This window comes from Protopterus annectens, chromosome 2.part0 (assembly GCF_019279795.1).
Source record: "Protopterus annectens isolate FY-2018-M chromosome 2.part0, PAN1.0, whole genome shotgun sequence".
NCBI lineage: Eukaryota > Metazoa > Chordata > Ceratodontiformes > Protopteridae > Protopterus > Protopterus annectens.
The window spans coordinates 1,273,726,605-1,273,751,720 of NC_056728.1; the positions used below are offsets into that span (position 1 = coordinate 1,273,726,605).

At 39.6% G+C, this 25,116-nt stretch overlaps 1 protein-coding gene across 4 annotated transcripts in view; it reads left to right on the plus strand.

The window, feature by feature from the left end:
• The window catches only part of LOC122793445 (probable E3 ubiquitin-protein ligase HERC4), a 1,684,714-nt gene that overhangs the window by 1,367,816 nt on the left and 291,782 nt on the right, over positions 1-25,116 (plus strand). The gene's annotated exons all lie outside the window — the stretch shown is intronic.

Consider the following 25,116-nt stretch of genomic DNA (forward strand, 5'->3'; position numbering starts at 1 on the left):
GCTTACCAGTGCGCAAACCTGGACTAGTGGCGTTTTCGCCCTCTCCTGACTTCATCAGATAACACAATCCATGAAATCAAAGCCATTTTTTATACTTGCTTAATTAAACCATCAACCAACCAACATGAATTTTAATATTTATTATTGTATATTTAATTTGAATGTTTATGTCTAAGTGACTATGTTTGAGTATTTAATTTTTATAGATAGTAAGTGTTATATAGTATATGAATGTTTTATTGAATGGAATATGGTATTGGTTGATGGTTTAATTAAGCAAGTATATGGCTGATACTGGAACATTAAGTCATATGGATTTTAGACTATGTTTAAGTTTGATGGATCTTGTTTTGACTAACAATTATGTACATTTTGAAGGAGAGTTTTTCCAGCAGATTCAAGGAGTAGCAATGGGTGCATGATGTGCACCCACATATGCTAATATTGGTCTCTCAGTATGGGAGAAAAAATATATTTTAAATTCAAAATATAGTTAAGTGCTGGAAACTCTATAAACAATATTTGGATGACATCTGTTTAGTTTGGGATGATACAGAAGAAAAGTTCTTTGAATTCTATGACTATATAATGAATACTACAACCTTTCTAAGGTTCACTTATAATATACAATATGATAAGATGAACTATCTAGATATCACTATACACAAAGAAAGTGGAACATTTAAATCAACAGTATATAGAAAGATACATATGCAAATTCATATCTCTTTCTTACAAGTTCACATCCCTTTAGCCAAAAACGTAGCTTAGTCAAAGGACAGTTTGTTAGGGGAAGTTGAATGTGTTCTGAGAATAGTGATTTTATAGTTGAAAGTAAGTTCTTAGAACAAATGTTCTTACAGAGAGGATACCCATTAAAACTAATAGAAGAAGTAAAAAAGGAAGTAATTATTGGTAGAGCAGATAGATTTGCACCTGTATTAGGAAACAATTATAGTGAGATAGATATAATTCATAATAAGAAGGATACTAGTAATATATTTGAACGAGCATTTGTGACTAACTATAGCAGAGATGCTAAAGCTATAGTAAAGACGATAGAAGAAGTATGCGGAAAGATTTTCTGCAATATCAGATTTAAATATTTTTGATACTCCATTTAAATGTATTTTTAAGAAAGATTCAAACATAAAGAACATTATAGAAAGAAATAATAAAGGGGTACATCCTTTAAATGTGGCCATTGTTCACAATGCCCTTGTATATATAATGGGGAGAAGGCGGAATTAGTAGCTAGGAATAGAGTGATAAATAGTAAGAAATATGCTACATGTGATAGTAGTGGGCTCATCTATTTATTATTATGTAAAGCATGTAGTGGCTTATATGTGGGTAAAATGGAGAGAAAGCTCCGAAGAATATATGAACACCTTTATGAAGTAAAAAATAAAAATAACACTAATGCCCTTTACAGACACAGTTTAGTATGTCACAAAGCAACATATTCTTTCTTTATGTTAGAAATGGTAACTAAAGATATAAGAGGAGGGCTATGGGAATTACATATAGAAAATAGAGAATTATATTGGCAGATAATGTTGGAAGCCAATAAATTCCCTGGCATGAATGAATATTTGTCATTACACAATGACCGCCCATTAATATTCAAAAATGTGCACACTGATTGGTCAGCGTGCACGTTGTAAATCAGAGTTATAGTAGTATGGAAAAAGGTCCGGTCGCCAAGACTTTTTCCATTACTATAACTCTTTTTTTTACAGCAATGGAGAACGCAAGATCTCCATTGCTTCACACTGTCTCGGTATGTTAAACAAGTTTAACATAGCGAGACAGCTTTAAAAAAAGCAACGGAGATTAACATAGCGAGACAGTTTGTAAAAAGCAACATAGATCTTGCTTTCTCCGTTGCTTTTTTCAAAACTGTCTCGCTATGTTAAATGGGTTTAACATAGCGAGACAGCTTTAAAAATGCAATGGAGATTCTCCGTTGCTTTTTTTAAAGCTGTCTCGCTATGTTAAACCCATTTAATATAGCGAAACAGTTTGTAAAAAGCAACGGCGATCTTGCCTTCTCCATTGCTTTTGCACACAGCTCTGATGTACTGCGTAGGCATACGCATGCGCAGTACATCAGAACTGCCGCAGAATGCCAGACAGCTACGGAAGGGCAGCAAGGAGTCATTATACAATGCCATTATTTAAGAAAAGTATTTTTTTTTTCTTAAATAATGTCATTGTATAATAACAATAACCCACGCCTGGTGTGGTAATGCTGATTACCCACGGTTGGCTTTGTTTGGCCACCGGCCGCCTCGTGACCAAGCTACACCAACCGTGGGTAAATCCAGCATTACCCACACCCAAGTGTGGGTTATTGCTATATTAGCAATAGCTCCTGTTTTAAAAATCAGAGCTGCTAAACTTTAAAATGCATTAATTCTTTTGTCCACCAGATAGAGTATTGATTAAAACTGTTTTAATATAATTAAATTATATATGTATTTTAAAGTGTGTTTTATAACAAGTTTTAAAATGTTAAATGAATTTTAATATTAAAATATTTATTATTATGTATGTAATATGAATGTTTATGTCTAAGTGACTATGTTTGAGTATTTAATTTTTATAGATAGTAAGTGTTATATGAATGTTTTATTGAATGGAATATGCTATTGGTTGATGGTTTAATTAAGCAAGTATAAAAATGACTTTGATTTCATGGATTGTGTTATCTGATGAAGTCAGGAGAGGACGAAAACGCATTTATAAGTGAAACGTTTATGTGGATGTCATTATACTTCGTGTAGCTGAATAAAAGTGCTTTATTTGAGTTGGATTGCTTCCTGAGTGCTTATTTTGTGAAACCTTGTCAGGTCACATACATACAAGTGTAATCCCTCAAGCTGTCACATGTATTTCTGAGTGATTCTTGACTATGTCTGAGCAGCACTTCTTCTGTGGCAAAGATGGAAAATCAATGCTGTGGAAGAAAATGTTTCGTCCTTTATGCCTAGGTTTGAATCCCACAGTGTAAAAATCAATTTTATCAGTGTATAAAGGCAAAATCAAATGTGTCAGGACATGACATTTGTGCTCCCAGTGCATGTTTGCAAATGTAACTCACCTAACAGTTACCTTCCAATTTCCAATATATGTTTACAAGCTACATCACCAGACACCCCTCAAACTAAGGTCAAGTGTAAGATTAAGCTTCCAATTTTAGGTGTTTATTTTTTCCCTGCTTGGCACTGCTGCTCTCTACTTAACATTGAGCAAACATAGTTGGTATAGTTGCTTGGGATTGTGCACTACCAATAAATGTGACAACTGGAATGGGGGAGAAAGCATCAGTTGCCATTGCTCTAGTTCAGATGTTAGACATGTCTGGCATTAGAGGGGAAGCTGCCAGTTTAGGGCAGATAGGTGGGGTGTCCAGGAGCCCAGAATATTTATTGAACTTCTGGTAAAGCTCCACAGCCAAAGGCTTCTGAAGGGGGACTATTCTGGCTCTCAGGACAAGTCTGAGGTGTGGAATAGTTTGGGTCAGGCTGTATCCAGAGCTACTGGAATCCCACGCACTGGAGAGCAGTGTAGGCATCATTTTAATGACCTACACAGAAGTAAAAGGGATACCCTCAGCCGCTGGTTGAATGAATTTGAGATTGTGGACATCCCACAGCTGTGTAAGTATGATCATAAGACAGTATTTGTAATAGTTACAAACCTAAATACAGGCAAAATTGGTATGCATAATGCTCTTTTGTTCTTTTCTGTTCTTTCCCCACCTAATACCGAACAAGAGTTCAATAGACAGGCTCATGTTACTCAAATGGAGAGACTAAGGGAAGCAAGTGATATGTATGCAGCACAAGAGAAGTGTTATTGTAGCTTTAAAAGTTAAATATAGATTTTTGGGTTTTATGCAGTTGTGGCAAATTGAGCATGCGTATCCTAACTGTAAAAGCAAGTATGCATGCATTATTCTATAGCACAAACTAACTTTAGGAGTCTAATATTAGACTGTAGTCAGAGGTTGTGGGTTCAAAAACTACAAATCACAAGTATACAATAGTGCATATCTTTATTAATATTTATACTAAATGAAACTGTATACAAGTGGCACAAATGCCCAGCTGTTAACTGTAATCTTTCTAACTGGAACACGCATGTGTGCAATATATGCACATTTCAAGGATTACTGTCAACAATCTGTAGTTATAATGTGTATTTGTTAGGATGTATACTTAAATGTCGTACTTCAGATAAAATAGTTGTATCATTGTGTTAATGCATTGTATGTCACATATGATGATACTAATTTTATCTCTTTTTTTCTTTCACCCCAACCCTTATCTCTCTTTTTATATGTTATATTATGTGTCGTCAAAATGCCTCTGTCATCCATCTATACCACATCACTAAATGTTCCACAGCACAGTGAAGTAGGCCAGCCCCAGTGGATCAGCCTATCCCCACTCCACCAGCTCCAGCAACAATGCCCAGCATGTCTGGAACCCAACCTGGCAGCACTGCCTCTGCTGCCCCTGTATACTACCTGCACTCTCAGATAGTACTGCCACAGCAGCTGGTGCAGTGGTACCCTCCGGGAGCAGTGGCAGAGATGGAGATTTCACCTGCCAGGAGATGCCACAGTTGGTGTGTAGGGTCATGCACTGCACCACTGGTCTATGCCTACGCTGCATGGAGAGGCTGCCCTCCCTCATGGTCCATATGAGGAGAAGACATCAAGCACTACAGCGGCCAGTGGAGTAAGGGGACAGTGATGATAGTCCAGTGGGTGAGGAACCAATTCTCACTGTCTCCAAGTTTGATGGGCATGAGCCTAGGTTGTCCCCTCCCTCACCCCAATCATGGTGTCTGCCAACCTTTTGTGTCCCTCATCATTCCTGTCTCTTGTAATGTTTGTCTTGTTTGCATTTGCTTCCTCACCTACCCATCTTACTTGACCCAGACATGCCTACGTCGCTTACCCAGCATTCTTCTCTTACTGAATTAAAAAATAAAATGGGCACCAGCCCCACAAAAATTATCATCCCATACATAGTCCTCCATTTCACACATGTGTCTTCTTGACACACTTGATTCCATCCAGTTGGCTATACAAAGTGATTACATTGTTGTTACTCCTCTCTCTAGAGGTGACAGTCCAAATTCAGCTAATATTTTGCATATATTATCAGTTTTTACTGTTGATGAAATGGATAGCTATGGGTCTTTCCTACGTCCCTTCTGCACATTCCTGTATTAATTTTCCTTTGTTCTTCCCCCTGCTTCCTCCTCATTTCACCACTTTCCTATATACCCCATTTTAACACCTATAATCTGCTCAAGAAATAGAATCATACACTAGACACATAAGCAGAAAAAGTAGTGGATCCCTTCACTTTTTGGCCTCTATGTTTGCATGGAGTTTGGCATTGTGCAACAAGGCCTAGCAATGGTGAGCAGTCCTACAATGCAGTGGTTACCTCCATGCAATGATGCTTAAACCCGCTGCACTATGTCAACACACAGCAACACATGTACTATAAAGAATTGATGCCATTGCATTATCACTGTTTATTTAAAAGTATTAGATACACCTGGATTTGAACCAGGTATCATCTGGGCTTAAAAAGAAATGTATCAATGCATTTACACCTGCTGTCACAGAGTCAGCTAAGCAGCAGGTATATTTTATACACTCAGTACTAACTGTCAGACTTTTAGCAATGTGACTTGCATTTGCGCACTGCTTAACTACACGCAAACAGGGAATATAATGGAAATGTGTATCTCCCATGTGCAAAGACTTTGCCAACCATCTCGCAAACCTGCTGCTTGCTGCTGTGCTATGCAAAACAAATTTAGCATGTATTACTGCTGTTTACTGTCCATTTACTCTTCGTGCCATGAAACTACATGTGGAAAATTAACAAACTGACAATATGTCATATATTTACAATGCAGCAATGTGTTGCCTCCCCATGCACTGCAATCCTGGTGTCGCCATTCCTTTTTTACCTAATAAACTACACTACATAAATTAATATCAAATGTGTGATATGCAAGGCATATTAGTCTGGTAACATGCAGAACTAGAACTATCTTTACAGCTGAACATGCCTACACATAGGTTCATAGGTTCATAGATTAGTACTATGAACTTATGAACCTATCTTTACAGCTGAACATGCCTACACATACATCCCCTGACCATGGGAAATATTGACCCATAAGCCTAACCAGCCTTATCTGAAAGGCTGTGGAAAGGTTCATCATGGACCTTATCCACAGGGACATAGGTGACCTTCAACACTATCAACCTGACCCATATCAATTTTGTCAAGGGTAGGTCTTGTTTATTAAATGTACTGTTCTTCTTTGATAATGTCCTCAAATTCCTGGATGACGGAAAACAGGACATACTACCTTTCTTGATTTAGCCAAGCCCTTTGACACAACCCCCCCATTCAGATATCATATAGAAATTCTCCCACTTAGGGCTTAACCCATACATTACTAGATGGGTAGCCAGTTGGCTCACTGACAGAATACACAGTGTCATAGTTGGGGATCCACCTCCACCAGTAGACCAGTTACCAGTGGAGTACCACAAGGATTTGTGATTGGCCCTCTACTGTTTGGAAACTATTTCTCTGAAGTTCAGGTGAAGGTAGATTGCCTGTGACTTACCAAGTTTGCAGAGGACTGTCAACTGGACACAATCATATAGAGTCCCCCAACAATGTTAACATATTACAGAAAGGCCTGACACAGGCAAATGATTGGTACTAAATTCATGGACTGAAACTTAACACAAGAAAATGCATCATTGTCCCCTTTGGCAAAAAGTATCCCTGCTAATTATGTTATACATAGCACCCTCTAAACACAAACTCAGTGGTGAGAGACTTGGGAACAGAATTTGATAGCAATCTAAACTTCAATCACTATGTGTCCATAGTGGTAAGACACACATTCTACATTGCTCACTTCATAACAAAGGACATCGCCTCCAAGCCCAGAGAGGTCATAGCTCCACTGTACACAACCCTTATCAGATCACTAATTGAATACAATGCTTCCTTCTCTATGTTCCTCACCAGACACTGACAACAACTGGAGAGTGTCTGACCAAGAGAATGCAGGGCCTCCAAAACATGACATACATGGAAAACTGGAAGCCCTGCCACTGTATTCATTGTCATATAGGCTGCTGAGAGGCGATCTGCATCTGGCCTCTGTATTAGGCTCGCACTGCATGTGAAGCAGTGCTCTTCAATGACCCTATTCAAGCACAAATATGACAACTGGATGGGTGATTACAAATTTACCCCAGGGGTGGCACCTATGTCCCCCATGGGCAGGGCCACTCTGTGTTGATCACAAAATCACTTTGCTAGCAATAAATATCTACCTATGCTGAATAAGGGTACTTGGGTTTTTACACAGCTAGACTTGTAAAGGCCCTATAGCCATTAGTCTAGTAACCTCCTAGGAACCTATGAAGCTATGAAACTATGCAGGCCTCCCATCATTTTCTCTCCTACATCCAGTGCTGATGTCATGTACTATAAGTTGTTCTGTAGCCTTGTAAAAATTAGAATTGTGCCATGGCACCTGCATAAATTATTGAGTTCTGTAGTCTGTGTGTACTTAGGGGCTGTATTTTTACTATAGTCAAGTGTTTGTGTGTGTATGTATGTGTGTGTGTGGGTGTGTGTGTGTGTGTGTGTGTGTGTGTGTGTGTGTGTTTGTGTATGTGTGCATGTGTTAGTGTGTCTGTGTGTCTAGCCAGAAGAGCAGAGGTGAGTATCCTACAGTTACCACTCCATTCCTATGGAATGAGAGTATTGTGATACATGCACATGCCTACACATCCATTTCATGCAGACCTCTCAACATCTTCTCTCCTACATCCTTTTCTGATGCCATCCATTATAGTTGGCCTTCAGCCTTGTAAAAACCAGACTTGTGCCATGGTGCCTGTATAAATTATTGAGTTCTGTAGTCTGTGTACTTAGGTAGCATTTCTGCTCTTACTGCATTCAACTGTGTGTGTGTGTGTGTGTATGTGTATGTGTGTGTGTGTGTGTGTGTGTGTGTGTGTGTGTGTGTGTGTGTGTGTGTGTGTGTGTGTGTGTGTCTGTGGGTGTCTAGCCAGAAGAGCAGAAGTGTGCATCCTACAGTTACCACTCCAATCCCATGGATTGGCACTATTTTGTACTTGCACATCCCTACACATCCATTTCATGCATACTTCCTAACATCTTCTCTCCTACATCCAGTGTTGATGTCATCCACTATAAGTTGACCTGCAGCGCCTTGTAAAAGTCAGACTTGTGCCATGGTGCTTGCGTAAATTACTGAGATCTGTAGTCTGTGTACTTAGATTGGGGTTCTGTTCTCACTGCAGTCAACTCTGTGTGTGTGTGTGTGTGTGTGTGTGTGTGTGTGTGTGTGTGTGTGTGTGTGTGTGTGTGTGTGTGTGTGTGTGTGTGTGTGTGTGTGTGTGTGTGTGTGTGTGTGTGTGTGTGTGTGTGTGTGTGTGTGTGTGTGTGTCTGTCTGTCTGTCTAGCCAGTTATCGCTCCAATCACATGAATTGACAGTATTTTGTTACTTGCATATGCCTACACATCCATTTCATGCAGTCCTCCCAGTGTCTTCTCCCCAACATGCACTGCTGATGCCATTCACTATAAGTTGGCCTGCATCCTTGTAAAAGTCAGACTTGTGACGTGGTGCTTGCATAAATTACTGAGCTCTACTGAATACTAAGATAGGTAGGAGTTCTGTTCTCACTGCAGTTAAGTGGTGTGTGTGTGTGTGTGTGTGTGTGTGTGTGTGTGTGTGTGTGTGTGTGTGTGTGTGTGTGTGTGTGTGTGTGTGTGTGCACTTGCTTGACTTTACAGAGAGCCTTTGCCACCAGCATGTGGGACACTGTTATTGCTATATTCTCCTCACCAGACACTGCTGATATCAGCTATATCTGATTTGTGGATGTACACTATTCCCACAAGGACAGGGTCAGACACTTGTCTGGAGGCTAGGCAGAAATCATCTCATCCTATACGATACAGGTCACAGTGATATGGTTTTCAGTCTATCCACATACATCATAGCATGGTTTGTAGGACCTGTGTTTTCTTGGTGAGAAACCCCTTTGGTCTCTCCAGCTGCTGCATGTGACTAGTGAGCTACATGCAAAAGAGAGCATTATACTCTATATTAATGCTCTGATGAGGTTCAAGTACAGTGCTGTAATATAATTCTCAGATCTGAATACAATGATATGACTTATGACGTGCACAACATAGGCTTGCAATACTAGTATGGACACTTGATAGTCGAAGTTCAGATTGCTATGTGTGTGTGTGTGTGTGTGTGTGTGTGTGTGTGTGTGTGTGTGTGTGTGTGTGTGTGTGTGTGGGTGTGTGTGTGTGTGTGTGTGTGTGTGTGCTCCCAGTGGTTGCATCACTGGGTTTCAGCATAGCAGGACTGTTGTCAATGCTGTAATTAGCAGGGAATTCCACTTTGCAGAAGGACATAATAAAGACACATGTTTGCATTTATTGTAGACCATGTTGCTTTGTCACCAATCATTTGTCTATGTTAGCCTCTACTGTAGCATGTTATCATCATATGTGGACTCAATGACTGCACCTAGTATGCCAGAATAAGTAAACGTGGTAAGCAAGAGGCAGTATGCTGTAGTCTGAACTGTTGAGAAATAGATTCCAAACAGTAAAGGGCCATGCACAGATCCCTGGGTTATGCCATGGTGACAGCTGTACTAGTACAGGTTGGTTCACCAACTTTCACAGTATGTGTTCTGTCAGTGAGCCAAATGGTTACCCATCTAGTGACGTAAGGTTTAATCCCCAGCTGGGAGAGTTTCTTAATGATACCTGCATGGGGGATTGTGTTCAAACCCTAGGCCAGATCAGGATACCCATATGCACTGTCTTACCTTCATTCAGGCCTGTCACACAGAATCAATGGGCTGTGATAACATTATAGATCACCTGTCAAGTGACACATCACATACACCTTCCTGACATGGTCGAATACACACTTCAACACACCCTCCGAACAGACTATGTTCCTTTAGAAGGGTGTACATCAACATGCATCTATCTGAGCTGGTGGGGGGGACAGCACCTGATGCATGCATGTATAGACACATCCTGACTATCCTCATCTGTGAGGTAGACCAACATGTCATCATGGACCTTTTCTAAATGGACATTAATAATATCCTGGCTGTGTGCAATACACCTGTGAGTTGGTAATGCCACATCAAATCTGTTACATCTGTTAGATGTCCTCAAAGAGGTCATCTAGAGTATGCATGATGACAACATTATCATCCTTTTGAACTTGTCAATCCCAAGGCATTTGACACAAATCCAAACTGAGGTATCGATTCAACACTGTCAGATATGGCCATAAACACCTGTATCACCAAGTGGGTAGACCACTGTATCACATACAGTATGTGCATCTAAATATGTTGAAATGTGTGAAGTGGCCATTATCTCAGGTCCAGTGATGAGGTTCACACATCAGGGCTGTCTAATAGACCCATTCCTGTCCATTATTTAGATCATAGACATTACAGGTGCCATACACATCCTGTGTAACAAACAGCTGTCTGAAGGACAGATTGTGGGCAATCATTGACTCCAGCTGTGATATTAGTATAATGCAGACATTATCAACCCACACCAAAGATTGCTGCCACAAACATGACAACACCTGCAATGACACAAAAGCATGGGGGGATTTGTCATGTCAGGAAAACGAACACATAACCCAGTATAAAGTAGACATCGCAACCTATAACCAGATGAATAGGTATGTGACGTGTGTTCTGGGGTAGATGGTGAGTGGAACATTCACCAGCAAGCGGTCACAGTATTAACTACTTCCTTGTATGTAACACAACTACTGAGTATGTTACACCAGATGCATGTGTGCTACCTGTTCCAGTGCTGCACACAGTACATATATGGCTGTTTGACAACATTACCGGCATGGGTAACATTTGTGACAGTGTGGATTGTGCTCTATATATATATATATATATATATATATATATATATATATATATATATATATATATATATATATATATATATGCCATGCACACCAGTCAACTAGCCTGCATTGATCATAATGTTGCATACAGGTATAGCAACATCTCTCCTAAAACCTCCAGAATATGTTAGAGTGCCCAGACAGTGTGCATGATTACCCTCATAGAGTGCAGACATGTCATAATAGTTGTGCAAGTGTGTTTTGTGTAGAATCATCTCTGATGACTCTAAATCATTTATGTTATGTCAGAGACATGAGATTACTGGTGGTATTATTCTGATGTTGTCCATGATTGTGCTTGCATCTTTTAATGTTGTCCATGAGCCTTTTCCTTGTCCCATTTGCTGGAGACCTCTGCTGAGATTCCACTTGTATTCAGGCAAATCAGTTTACACAGCTTCACAATATGTATCCTACTCCAATTGTATAGCACATCCTTGATAGATGTCCTCCACATTGTTCATGTAAGGATGCATATCTCACACAGACATCTTCCCCATTGTTATGTCTCCTTGTCTGACAGTCACATAATACACATTTTCACTCTGCAGTCCGTACTGTACCATATTGATATGTGATTGATGTTGCTGCTACAACTGTTTTCCACTGACATATCCTTATCTGCTGTACATTAGTTTGTTTAATCTGTCATCTTTCCTTCCCTTAAGTGTTTATTTTACATGGCAGTCCATGTATCCTTACAGATCATTTACACAACTTTGGTATGGAATGCCAGGAATCAGATTTCACAATACTCTGCACTGTATACATTGTCCTGTACTGTGTTTGGACCATATACATATGTTCATAGGATGATATTAGACTATTGGCCTAAAGGCTCTTATTAGCCTAGCCAAGAAGTTCGCCCATGTTCCCTCAAAGTCAGCATCTGTTTCCCCTGTCCAGCAGGGACACAGGTGGGATCCCCGAGGTATAATTTCTGTTTCCCATCCAGTCATCTAGGTTCCTCTTAAAGAGGGCTAGAGAGGTACTCTGCTTGACATGGAGAGGAAATCTATTCCACATACGGGGGGAGTCTTTGTAACTGTCCCACCAACAAGTTCTGTTAATGTCACCGACCAGGTTAAGGCCTTGCGTGTGGGTTGTGCAAGGGAGTTTGTCTTACAGATATGCAGCAACGCCATCAAGGCTGGGTCTGAAATGGCCTTACATGCCAGACACTGGTCACCTCTGAGCAGTTTGTATGAGACTGAGTAGAGGAGCAGGGCTTTTAGCCTATCTGTATAGGATAGGTGTTTGAGACCCTGAATTTTCCTGGTCAGGAACCTCTGTGGTCTCTCCAACTGCTGCATGTGTTTGGGAAGGTACATACTGAAGGGGGCATTGTACTTGATAATGGGTCTGATAAGAGAGGGGTACAGGGGTGTTATGGCCTCCTTGTTCTTGGATGAAATACCCTTATTTATGAGGTGAGCCATGTAGAAAGCCTTCCATACAACAGAGGCAACGTGGTGGTCAAAAGTCAGGTTGCTATCAACCAGGTGCTCAAGTCCCTCACAACTGGCTGCATGCTTAGTACATTGTTATTAATGTGATAATTAGTGGGGATGACATTTTCCCCAAAAGGGATAATGATGCATTTGTTTGCATTCAGTTTGAGGCCGTGCTTCTGGCACCAGTCACAAGTCTGGGTAAGGCCCTCTTGGAGGATGTTCACAGTTGCATTTGCAAGTGGAAACTGAGAAAAACAAACCTAGAACTACAGGATGAATTTTGTTAGAAGCACCAATAAACTGCCAGCCCCAACAATTTATATTGGTAAGGTGGTGGTGTCATACCAGATAGTTTTATTAGCCTACAAACATGTTTATGAAATGGAGTAGTCTGAAGTATGTGAATCTCTAATCTATGTTATATTTGAAATTTTCATACATAAATAGTGCACACAACTTATTGTACACTGTCTTTTCACCTTTTCTGGAGCGTTTTTTTTTTTTTTTTGGCACAAGACACCACTGAAAACATGCCTACTCCAGCTGGATCTTCCCAGTCAGTAAGTACAATAAGTAAATAAATTCCCGTTATGATTTTAAAGATAGTTGACTTCATGGAATCTTTGTATTCAGCCTTTACTCTGTGGAATTGTCTCAGAGGGTTCAGCATTCTAGTAAATGGCCTTATTTAAAGAAAAACTGACTTAAAATATTCCCTTTCAAGCAAGTTTTAAGTCATACATGAGTGCAGAACTTTCCTAGTGGTTGATGTGGAACACTGTTTTTGAAGTTTTACTATACAGTTTATTTATGTGCATGCATGCATGTAAGAAAGACATCCTGAGACTGACTGGTGGCTGAAGGGGTAGGAAGCAGTGTTGTTCTGCTGAGTCACCACTCCAGGAGAGAAAGTAGGGTGTCTGCCAACAATCTGGCTCATCCTGGGGGATAGGGACTGTGTTGTAATAAAGTGCAGATTGACATTAGCATTTCAGCATCGAATGGGGGTGTCAGAAACTAAATAGCACAGTGTGCAGTAATGCACATGTTGTCGGTAATCTCACCCAGTTAAGGAAGAATCCCTTAGTGCGCAAAACGTGACATATGATGCTGCTGGGTGTGCTTCTCTGAATAGCTGCCTTTTCCCAATGCACCACAGGTGTGGTCTTATCCCTGTGGAGGGTAGCACTGGGGACACTAAAAGTAAAATGGAATAGTGGGAATAGTTTCAGAGTAGATGGTAGTCAGTGGAAAGCACATAAATGAGGTAAAAATGAAAAAGCCAATAAGACATGAAAGGTTTACTTACTTTTATGTTTACTGTGTCCACAGATCCCCTGCTTCTCTGCTTTTTTAAAAATCTGCATTTCTTCTGTATGTCTGCTGCACCCTTTATGTCCCTCTTATTATTGTGACTCCTGAAGGAAGTGTCATGTACCCCACAAAATTATTTTAGTCATATTGCCATTAAATAACCAACTACCCCCTCATGTTTTCTTTACTAACATCTCTCTGTACATCCTTATTTGAAAGTTTAATAATTTGGTACATGTGACATTACTTTTCTCTTCTCAACAGTGGTATAGTTTTAGGCTGTTGTAGCATTGGCAAGCGAGCCAAGTTATTTTCCACAGTTTAATTTCTCAAAGTCTTTTTGGCTTTTAATACCATGACAGGAATGGACCCCATTTCTAAGACAGTTTATAATTAAAGTTTATGAAGTTAGTATTGTTTCGATCTTTGATGCTAGCTAGTGCTCTTCACAGAACCTGCAATGTGCCCAGAATTAACTCCTACTGCAATTCATGTAAAGTTATATGTATCAGCAGCATATCTGAGTATGACTGTAGATTCTTTTTTATGAGACCCATTGCTCCTACTACTACTATTGGAACTGTCTGGGTATCCTTCTTCCAAATTGCTCTCCATTCTGCCTGCAGATCCTGATATTTTATGACTTTATGTCTCTCTGTACGTAAGACACTGTAATTGCTAACGGTAGAAATTTCAATGATCAATGCTACTTTTGTCTTTTTTCATGGAGAACTATATCTGATTTTCTCACATCAATTTTTTGAACTGCTGGTACTGGGTGATCCCATGTGATGTACGCTTCATCATTCTCTGTAATGGTCAGTGATTTATGTTTCCAATCTTTCTCAGCTACTTCTATACTGTAGTGTTTGCACAATAATGCAACAGTCTTGCCACATTATTGCGCCTTTCACTGTACAGGCCCTCTGCCATGAGTGTATCACACCCAGCAAGAAGATTTACAACTGTTTCCAATTCTGTTTTACAGAATCTACATTTTTCTGTTTCCCCCACATGTTCAATGGGCTTTGTAAACTAACGTGCATGTAGTCCGCTATCTTGGACTGCCATTATTAGCCTTTCATCTTTTGGTTTCAGTTCACCTCTCTTTAACCATTCCTGCATTAAATCCTTATCAACATGAGGTTGTTCCAGGAGATCTCTATACTTGTCACTGTATTAATGGCTTTTCCACATTTCTTTCCTTCTCATCTAATCCTTCTCCTTATAGTCATTCTTTTTTTGTTTTGGCACATTCAGTTGCTGCCTGATTTTTGTCTACTTCTAGTCTGATTTCCATTCCCACTTGACACTGGAATGCTTCTACCAAACTAAACAGAGATGTCATCTTAGACTTCCTCTCCTCATGTTTTAAAACTTTCACAATGTTTGAATCTGATGAGATCAGTAGATATCTATGCACTTCTATGACTACAAATCTATACATGTAATCAGTTTCAAGGAGGCCCATATATCCTTTAGAGCAAGGTTCATAGGTGGTTACTAGGCTATTGACCCGAAGGTCTTTATAAGCCTTGCCAAGTGTATCCATTGTAATACTAGAGAAACCAAATATAAAGGATCTTGCCTAACTTTGAGATCTTAGCAATGACTGCCCATATCTAGGAGGGTCATAGGTGAAATCCCCAGCAGGAATTTACGGTTTCCCATCCAGTCATCCAGGCTATGCTTAAACAGGGTCATAAAGGGGCTATGTTTGATGTGAATTGGTAACCTATTCAATATCTGTCTCTCCAGCAGGTCCTATTTATGTCATAGGCTAGGTTAAGGTCCGTGAATGAGGGACCCTTGTCCCATTTGACCTGCGGATGTGCAGCATTTCCATTAGGTTTGGATCCCAGATTCCTCTGTAGCGAGGCACAGGTCTCCTCTAAGTAGTCTGTACACTACTGAGTACAGCGACAGAGACTTCAGTCTGTCAATATATGACATGTACTGGAGACCCTGAATTTTCTTTGTTAGATGTCTCTGAGGTCTCTCAGGTTGCTGCAGGTGCCTGGTAAGGTACATACCAAAGGGAGCATTGTACTCAATTATTGGCCTGATGAAGGTCAAGTACAGGGGAGTTATGACCTCTTTCACTCTTGAGGCAATGCCTTTGATAATGAGGTGTGCAACATAAAATGCCTTCCTCACCACAGCAGACACATCGTTGGCCAAAGTTTAGGCTACAGTCAATGTGCATTCCCAAGTCTCTCACTACTGAGTTGTTACTTAGGGTATTATTATTTATATGATAGTCTGCAGAGATATTGTTTTTACCGAAGGGGATGATAATGCATTTTTAGTATCGAGTTTGAGTCCATGACTTTGGCACTAATCATTGGTTTGTGTAAGTTCCTCTTAAAATATAGTGACATTGTTCAGATATTCAATAATTGCACCTAATTTGCAATCATCAGCAAACATAGTCAGCCACAGCCCCTCTGTTTTGGCCTGAACTCCTTAGAAGTATATTCCAAACAATAGGAGGGCCAACACTGACCCCTGTTGAACCCTACTGGTGACAGATCTGCTGGTTGAGGTAAAGCCCCCAGCTCTGACTGAGTGTGATCTATCAGTGAGCCAGTTAGCAACCCACCTGATGACATAAGGGTTGATGTTCAACCGTGAGAGTTTATCAATGATGCCCGAATGTGAGATTGTATCGAAGGCCTTGGCTAGGTCAAGGTAGGCTCTATGCACAGATTTGCCTTTGTCTATGGCTCTATTGACATTTTCAAAGAAGTCCACCAGGTTTAACAGGCATGGCCTGCCTTTGATAAAACCACACTGTGTCAGATCAAGGGTTTGGAGATCACCTGTACCCTTATTTATAAGGCCTATGATGATTCATTCCATGGCCTAACAGATAAGGCTGGTTAAGCTTATGGGTCTGTATTTTCCAGGGTCTATTGCTGTACCATCTTTTGAAGTGGGTTGACGGTTGCTGTTTTCCATTCAGCAGGGACAAAAGCAGTACTCAGGCTGTGGTTGAAGAGAGTACTTAATGGAGTTGCTAACTCATGATTTAGACCATTTAAAACACAATCTGGAATGCCATCCTGTCCCACAGAGGCTGTGTTTTTGGCCTTGGAGAGAGCATTAATGACTTTCTCTTTGGAGATGAAAGGTGGGGGAGATGTAGAGGGAATGCTTTGTGGAATGCTTAGAAGGAACAGGAGGATAAAACTTTCACCAAACCTGTCAGCTAATAGGTTAACTATTTTCACAGGATGTCATCCACAGCTAGTTCAGCACACGTCTGGGTCCTACCTTATAGGTTACAGATATAGCTGAAGAATGCTTTATGGTTATCCTTAGCTATGGTTGCTAAATTATTTTCAAAGTTGCCCTTAGAGGATTTTACAAATTGTCTTATTTATTTGTTCAGGAAGAGGAGGATGTTCTTCCAGTGCCGAGACCTCTTTTTTTTATTCTTAGACAGCAACTTCTTTCTCTTGTTGTATATGCTAGATGTCCACCAGGGAGGCTTGTTTTTTCTTAAGGATCTTGTTTTGATCCTATCAGGTACTGCTGTGTCAATACATTTGTATAAGTGTTTGTACAGGGCATTTGTATATACCTTAGTATAGTTGTCAATGCCATCTGTGGGAACAGGAGCTTGGAAGTTATTTATCCCATCCCTTAGGAGGGTATAATTAGCTTTGGTGAAATTTTTTAGCCTGATTTTACCTAAGAGGGGTCAGGTGTTATAGCTAATTCAAACATGACTGATTTGTGATCAGATTTAACCATTGAGGGTCCTACACTTGGTGGTGGTGCTATGGTCACCCATGTTGGTGAAGACCAGGTTAAGAATATTTGAGCCCCTTGTGGAGCTGCATATTATTTGATCTGAAGTTGTTGTTTTCATTTGCTCTTCAATCTGTGGGAATACAGATCTGGTACTGGTCTGACTTGGCCACATTTTCCAGCATTGAATACGAGCTCTAAGCTCCTCCCCTTCCTATAATGCCCCTGTCTCCCTCCTCCCCTCAGATCTCGTCTGTCGCACATACAGTCAGCATTGTGGTCTGTTTGCTCCAAGTTCCTGGTAAGTAAATTTAACTTTTTTTTCTAGCCTTTTCTTCTCTCTTCTATCTTGTTTAGCCTTTTACCTCTAATTCTATCCCCTACCCTTCTTGCACTCAGGCATCAGTCCTGTAATTCAAAAAAAAAAAAAAGACTTTGGTGGCGGCTCACAGATCTTCCACCAGAAAGATTTATTCCAGTAAGTGGAAGCATTTTTCACTATGGGCATCTCAAGATGGTTTGGATCCCTTCCCTGCCGCAGTCCCCACCATACTGGAATTTCTGGTAGTTATCTTTCATCAGGGAGCCAGTTTTTCTATGGTAAAGGTACAGCTGGCAGCTATCTCCAGTTTTCATATAGGAGACAGATTGGCTTCCCTAGCTTCTTCCAAGGATTGTAAAGCCTTTTTGAAAGGTACCTTTTTACTTAGACCCCCAGTCAAAGACCCTATTCCCCCTTGGGATCTTACTGTAGTCCTGCAAGCCTTGGTTTCTTCTCCCTTTGAACCAGCAGCTTCAGTGGATTTACAATTCCTGTCTTCAAAGACAGCTTTTCTGCTTGCCGTTACCTCTGCTAAAAGAGTATCAGAGATTCAGGCCTTATCTCTCAAACTCCCTTATATGGTGTTTCATAAAGGCAGGGTTTTTTTATGGACAAATCCCTCCTTTCTTCTGAAAGTGGCTTCAGAATCTAACATTAACCAGGTTATCAGTCTTCCTGTTTTCTTTCTGAACTTCCAGAATAAAGGAGAGTATAAATTGCATTTGCTTGATGTTCACAGGCAGATGCATTTTTATTTGCACAGAACAAAGTCCTTTCTTAAGTCTGATCAGCTTTTTGTTTCCTTCTCTAAGCCTTTCTTAGGGAAACCTGTTTCTAAGGTAACAATTGCTCATTGGATCTCTCAGTGCATAGCTTTGGCCGATAAAGCCAAAGGATTATCTTCACCAGTTCATGTCAGGGTGCATTCTATCATGTCTGTGGCTACATCAGCAGCCTTTTGGTCTAGGGTTTCTTTAGATGACATTTGCTCTGCAGCTGCTTGGGCATCATCGCAAACATTTATTTCACATTATAAATTAGATCTCCTGTCCAGAGGCAGGGTATCCTTTGGCTCTGCCGTGCTCCATTACATCCTTCCATGAGGACCTCCCAGGATCTTATGGTAGCTGAGGACACTGTCCCACAGGTTGAAAAGCAAATGAAAACAACTTCAGATAAAAAAGTTATGTACTCAACATGACGTTCCATCTGAGTTGTTGCTTTTCATTTGTCTTCACCTGTTTCTCTCTCCTTCCCTCTGTCTTATGTGGGCTGTGTTGTGGACCAGATGGAAGAGACATAGCCTCTATTCTGGTGAGCCTTTGTCTTCCCTTTGGTGTTTGAGTGCTAATGCCAGTGTTCAGCACATGGTTAGGTTGGTGTGCTACTGTTTGCAGCAAACTCAATCTGAGAGAAGGAGAGAGACAGTGGCATTATGATCAGGGGAGGAGCTTGGAGCTGGGAGCTGATGCTGGAAAATGTGGCCGAGTCGGATCCATACCGGATCTGTTCCCACAGGTTGAAGACAAATGAAAAGCAACAGCTCATATGGAACATTATGGTGAGTACATAACTTTTTTTCCAGGGCATTAGCATTAACAAAGTCCAGGAACCTTTGTGCGGGCATACTGGTACTCGTATAAGTTTCCCAGTCAACGGATGGATAGTTAAAATTGTCCATAACTAGAGTGTTTGTAATTTTATTGACTCAAGTTGGTCCAAATAAACAGCATGCGTATCTTGATTCATTGAAGGGAGCCTATAGCTAATGATGACTTGAAGGGGGGAGTCTTACCACAGTTAGTTGAACTTGGAGTAACTCCATGGAGTTTTCCTGTCTAACCAATCTATAGGTTTTATTTATCTTTGATGAAGATATATACTTCTCCACCTTTGGTTTTCACACATTCATTTTGTGGTTTGAAAGTGTGGAAGGCATTGTAGCCTTGAAAGGCTGGGAAACTCTCTGTGGTCTAGAATCAAGTTTGTGTGACTGCTCAGATGTCAGCATCCTCCAGAGAGAGGAGTGCTTCCAGAGAGTGTAGCTTCTGATTTAAACACCTAGCATTTATCAGCATAACATTAGTGCAGTTTCTGATTTAAACTCCTACTGTTTAGCAGCATAACCCATAATTTATTTGTGAGTGATATTTTCATGTCAGAAATTTTGTTCTTGAGACCTTGCCTAAAAAAGGCACTATGGGGGAGGCAAGTGCCTTAGCCAGTAACCGAAAACCTAGATGTGACAGGTGAAGACCATCTCTAACAAAGCAACATGGTCTATCAACCATGTCATCCCAGGCTGACAGGAACTGGATCTCCTTAGAATGACACCAGAAACTAAGCCAATTTTTGAAGTAAATTATTTTTTGTTTATATTGTGGTATCATCCTAAGTGAGGGTAGAGTGCTGCTCAAGGCTGGGGACATAACCTGCCTGGGACACATTCAGAGAGCTCAATCATGTCTCTCTTCATATAGTCCAGTGAGGTACATCTCAAGTCATTCACACCAACATGAACTACGACAGAGTTATAATGGTACTTGTTGTTGAGAGACTTGAGTGCATGTGTGATCTGAAGGACTGTGGCACCTGATAGACAGCTAACTGTAATCTTCTCCTTGTCCAGCCAGGTGAGTGGGGCATCTATGTGTCTCACAATGGAGTCACCTATGACTAAAAAATTTGGATTAGATGTGCTTTGCCTTAGGGGATTATTTGGTGAGACACTGATGCTTGTGTTTTCATGTGTATTGAGTGCTGTAGGTGCTGTATTAGGTGTAGCATGTTTGGGTTTGGAAGGTCTCTGCTGCTTAGGTAGGTTTCTGGTAAGTAACTTCACGTAAGATGGTTTTTGTGTTGACTGCATGGTTTGCATAGGAGAATATATAGTCTTGGTATCCACTGATTTTTATATATCCTTTGATAAGAGGGAAGCATTTTTCTTGTTTTCCTGTCCAGCTGCTCCAGTACCCTACCAGGCCAGTCAGTCACACTAAAACTGTAAGTTAAAACGGGAAGCGCAAATTGATTTATAGCTTGGACTTTGTTCCTAGATGTCAGGGCTGTTTTTAATATTAGTTTTAGTCTTCTGATTACTTACTGAGCTTTATTTTCATTTGTTCATGCTTTATTGCCAATCCCTCATCTGATCCCAGTTATTTACACAATCCGTCCTGCTCAAGTTCCTTTATATCACATTCCTGTCCAAGGTTTGATATTTTCTTGGTGCTGCACCATCTGATCCCAGTTATTTACACAATCCGTCCTGCTCAAGTTCCTTTGTATCACATTCCTGTCCAAGATTGATATTTTCTTGGTGCTGCACCATCTGATCCCAGTTATTTACACAATCCTTCTTGCTCAAGTTCCTTTGTATCACATTCCTGTCCCAGGTTGATATTTTCTTGGTGCTGCACCATCTGATCCCAGTTATTTACACAATCCGTCCTGCTCAAGTTCCTTTGTATCACATTCCTGTCCAAGATTGATATTTTCTTGGTGCTGCACTTTTGCACATTTGTCAAGATCAGATGACATTCTTATATAATCTGAGAAAGTTTTAACCTCTTGCAGGTGTGCGTTCAACTCCTCATCTGATGAACTCTGCAATTTTAAGTCATCCACAAAAAGTAGATGGTCTTTAAGCCAGGTTGTTTTCTGGGAGCCAAGATGTAATCATGACCGAATCTGTTAAGTACAAAACAACACCAGTGGCAAAGAATCAGCCTAGAATATCTCCATTTGAAATTTTTATACCTTGATAATAATTTGCACTTTGTTGTGGCTTAATTGCAAAGTAGTTTGCCAGTGTTTCATGGTCACTATAATGTAATTGATAAATGTAGGATGTATCTTATACATCTGTAAGCACTCTTTTATCCATGAATATGGGATGCTGTCAAATGCTTTTTTTGTAATTCATCGATGCCATACTTAGATTCTACCCATTTTACAGTACACTGTTATAGCTTTAATTAGTAACAAATGACCCTTTGCATCATGCGAAGAACAGAACACACCAGACTGCAGCACCCCCTTACACTGCACTGCAGTGTCAGTTATGGAAAAGGAAGGCACTGGGGGTGGGAATGAAACTCGCAGCTTTCTGATCTTCTAAAAATCTACCTTGTGAGTCACTGGCAATGACAGTGTACACTTTGGTTATTATTCCCCAGCCCCCATTAGAAATGAGCCTAGGCTCAAGACAGGAAGGAATATTCTGGCAGAAAAAAGGTTTCTATACCAGTGACAAATACAGACAATAATGTTATAACAGTGACTACAAAAGCTTAAGCAATTAATATGAAAGGACTCACAAACTGAGAAAATGCTCTCAAAAATGCTAAATGTAACTGTAAACATTCAGCTAAGCACTAGTGCAACAACAAAGATCTGGGTAGGAGGAGCGCCCCAGTGTACTATGGAGCAGGGAGAACATATATACCAGCTTGGTAAGGTTTTGCTTGTTGAATGGTTCTAATAGCTGGGTTTGGTCTTATTGGATGTTACCTAGAGAGGTAACCAGGCAGGTATAGATGAAAATACTAAATATTAACTCAAAAAAAAAAAAACTACTACTTGCATCAGTAAGACAACATGAGGTAGAAGGCTGGACTGACATGGTCCGGTCCTGTTAAAGGAGTACTTTTCAGTGCACCTGCAACATGTAAACATGTTACACACAGGAAAGGAAAGTCATGAGGTGCCAGTGAAAGCAACCTGAAAACAGCATGGATCAGAATCAAGAATGCTACACCAAAGACACTGAGCGTTCCACAGTGACAAAAGTCTTCTGACAAATCCTCAGATCCTGGCACACAATCTTACCAGGATGCTGGAGTTCAAGGTTAAACAAAGAATCTTTTGTTACCCTTTGTTCTAATGATTGAGTTTTTTCCTAAATGACTATAAACTCTGTCGGCATCAATTCCAGTATATAGTTTGTACATTGTCGAAAGGCAAATTATTCATCATTAGTTTTAAGGATGGCTTACAGGTTCACTCTTAAGGAGGAATATTCTTTTTCCTCTTGTTAACAAGTTGGTGTCTGTTTGGGATGTGCATATGAGTAATTTTTACTTAAGGCTAAATCTTTATGTGCAGATGTTAATAATTTTAGCCAGAAGTTAGGTACTTGGGATTTTCCACTTAGGAGCTTTTTTAATTTTGTTTCAATTTCTCTGACTGTTACTTCATCCCATTTCATATCCTGTACATTTAAAGTCCTTACTGTTTCTTTTATTTTTTTTTTCTATTCATTCAGCATCTTTGTTATGTTCCACAGGGTCTTCATAAATATTTCTCTAAAATGTGTTTATTTCTTCTTTTTTTTGATGGTGTTTCTTCTCCTTTTGCTATGTTTCCAGTTCTCTGTAAAACTTTTTGGGGCATGAATGAATTTCTTATTTTTAGTTTTCGTTTATATTTATGTGCATATCTTCTAAGTTTTTCTGCCTGTGCTGACATCTTTAGTTTATTATTTTCAATAATGTATGATAGATCCTGGTCGGTTCTGGCACTGTGCATTGATTTTACCACATCTATCATTCTAAGCATTTTTGTTGAGCTGTTCCCCCTGCTTTATTCTTCTAACTGTGACGCATCTTGTCTTAATTACTTTAAAGTTTTGTCTATTTGATGCTTCCATAATGGCAGTTTATTATTTCCCTTATTGCTCTGTGTTTTTGTGGTAAAACTTTCTCTGTTATTAACTTAGCTGCACAATAGTATATCCTATTTACTTCCGTTGTATCACATGAATTTCTGTTAATAGCCTTGATTGCTGTGCTCATCAGGTTTATCAGATGATTTTCCTCCTCTAAGTAATATTTATAATGTCTAAATTCATATGCAGTCTTGGATCTTTCCTTACCTGTACAACTTGATTACACCTGTTAACCCATACAGTAGTTATATCTAACCGTAGAGGAATTGTTTGTCATTCATAGAACTACAAGGAGTTCATCTGGTGCTTTTTTTTGTTGAGTGCATTGTCTTGTTCTATTGCATTCTCTGCCTTGGAGTTAAGGGTGTACAGCTTGAATGAAGACTTCCTGCGGCAGCTGGAAATGACTTTTAGTCGTGCTTTAAACAGCATCTGATAGTCATTCCTCAAGTCAATGTAATTATTACATCATCTAATAGTCATTCCTCAAGTCAATGTAATTATTACAGCATCTAATAGTCAATCCTCAAGTCAATCTAATTATTACAGCATCTAATAATCATTCCTCAAGTCAATCTAATTATTACATCATCTAATACTCATTCCTCAAGTCAATCTAATTATTACAGCATCTAATAGTCATTCCTCAAGTCAATCTAATTATTACAGCATCTAATAGTCATTCCTCAAGTCAATCTAATTATTACAGCATCTAATAGTCATTCCTCAAGTCAATCTAATTATTACAGCATCTAATAGTCATTCCTCAAGTCAATCTAATTATTACAGCATCTCATAGTCATTCCTCAAGTCAATCTAATTATTACAGCATCTAATAGTCATTCCTCAATTCAATCTAATTATTACAGCATCTAATAGTCATTCCTCAAGTCAATCTAATTATTACAGCATCTAATAGTCATTCCTCAAGTCAATCTAATTATTACAGCATCTAATAGTCATTCCTCAAGTCAATCTAATTATTACAGCATCTAATAGTCATTCCTCAAGTCAATCTAATTATTACATTTCCATTTTTCAGATTTAACACCCTTTTTAATTTACCCTACCACCAACTGTGTGGTTAGATAAACTTTGCATGTATATAAATGTTAGTGATATATGCTTCCTATTTAGTTGTTTCTTTGCTTTTAGGATTTGTAGTACACATTGGTGATAACTGGATTGTTGTTTGTAAAGTAATCATTTATTATAGTGTTATGCTTTGTGTTATATATTGCAAATGATTACAAGGAAAGCAAAATATGTGATTGATTTTATCGATTGATTGGCTGCTTTCAAATATTAATGCTTTGTTATTTTTAAATTAATTTATTGGTCAGGTTTATTTATTCCATCAGAGTATTGAATTAATGTTTTGTAGAGGGTGAATCTGCATGTGGTTTGAATCTCAAATAGCAAGTACGATGTCTGGAAAGTGACATGAGGACATGTGGTATAAGGGAACTCATAACTAGAATGGTTGTCAAAGTACAGCTGATAACTGTTTCTGTAG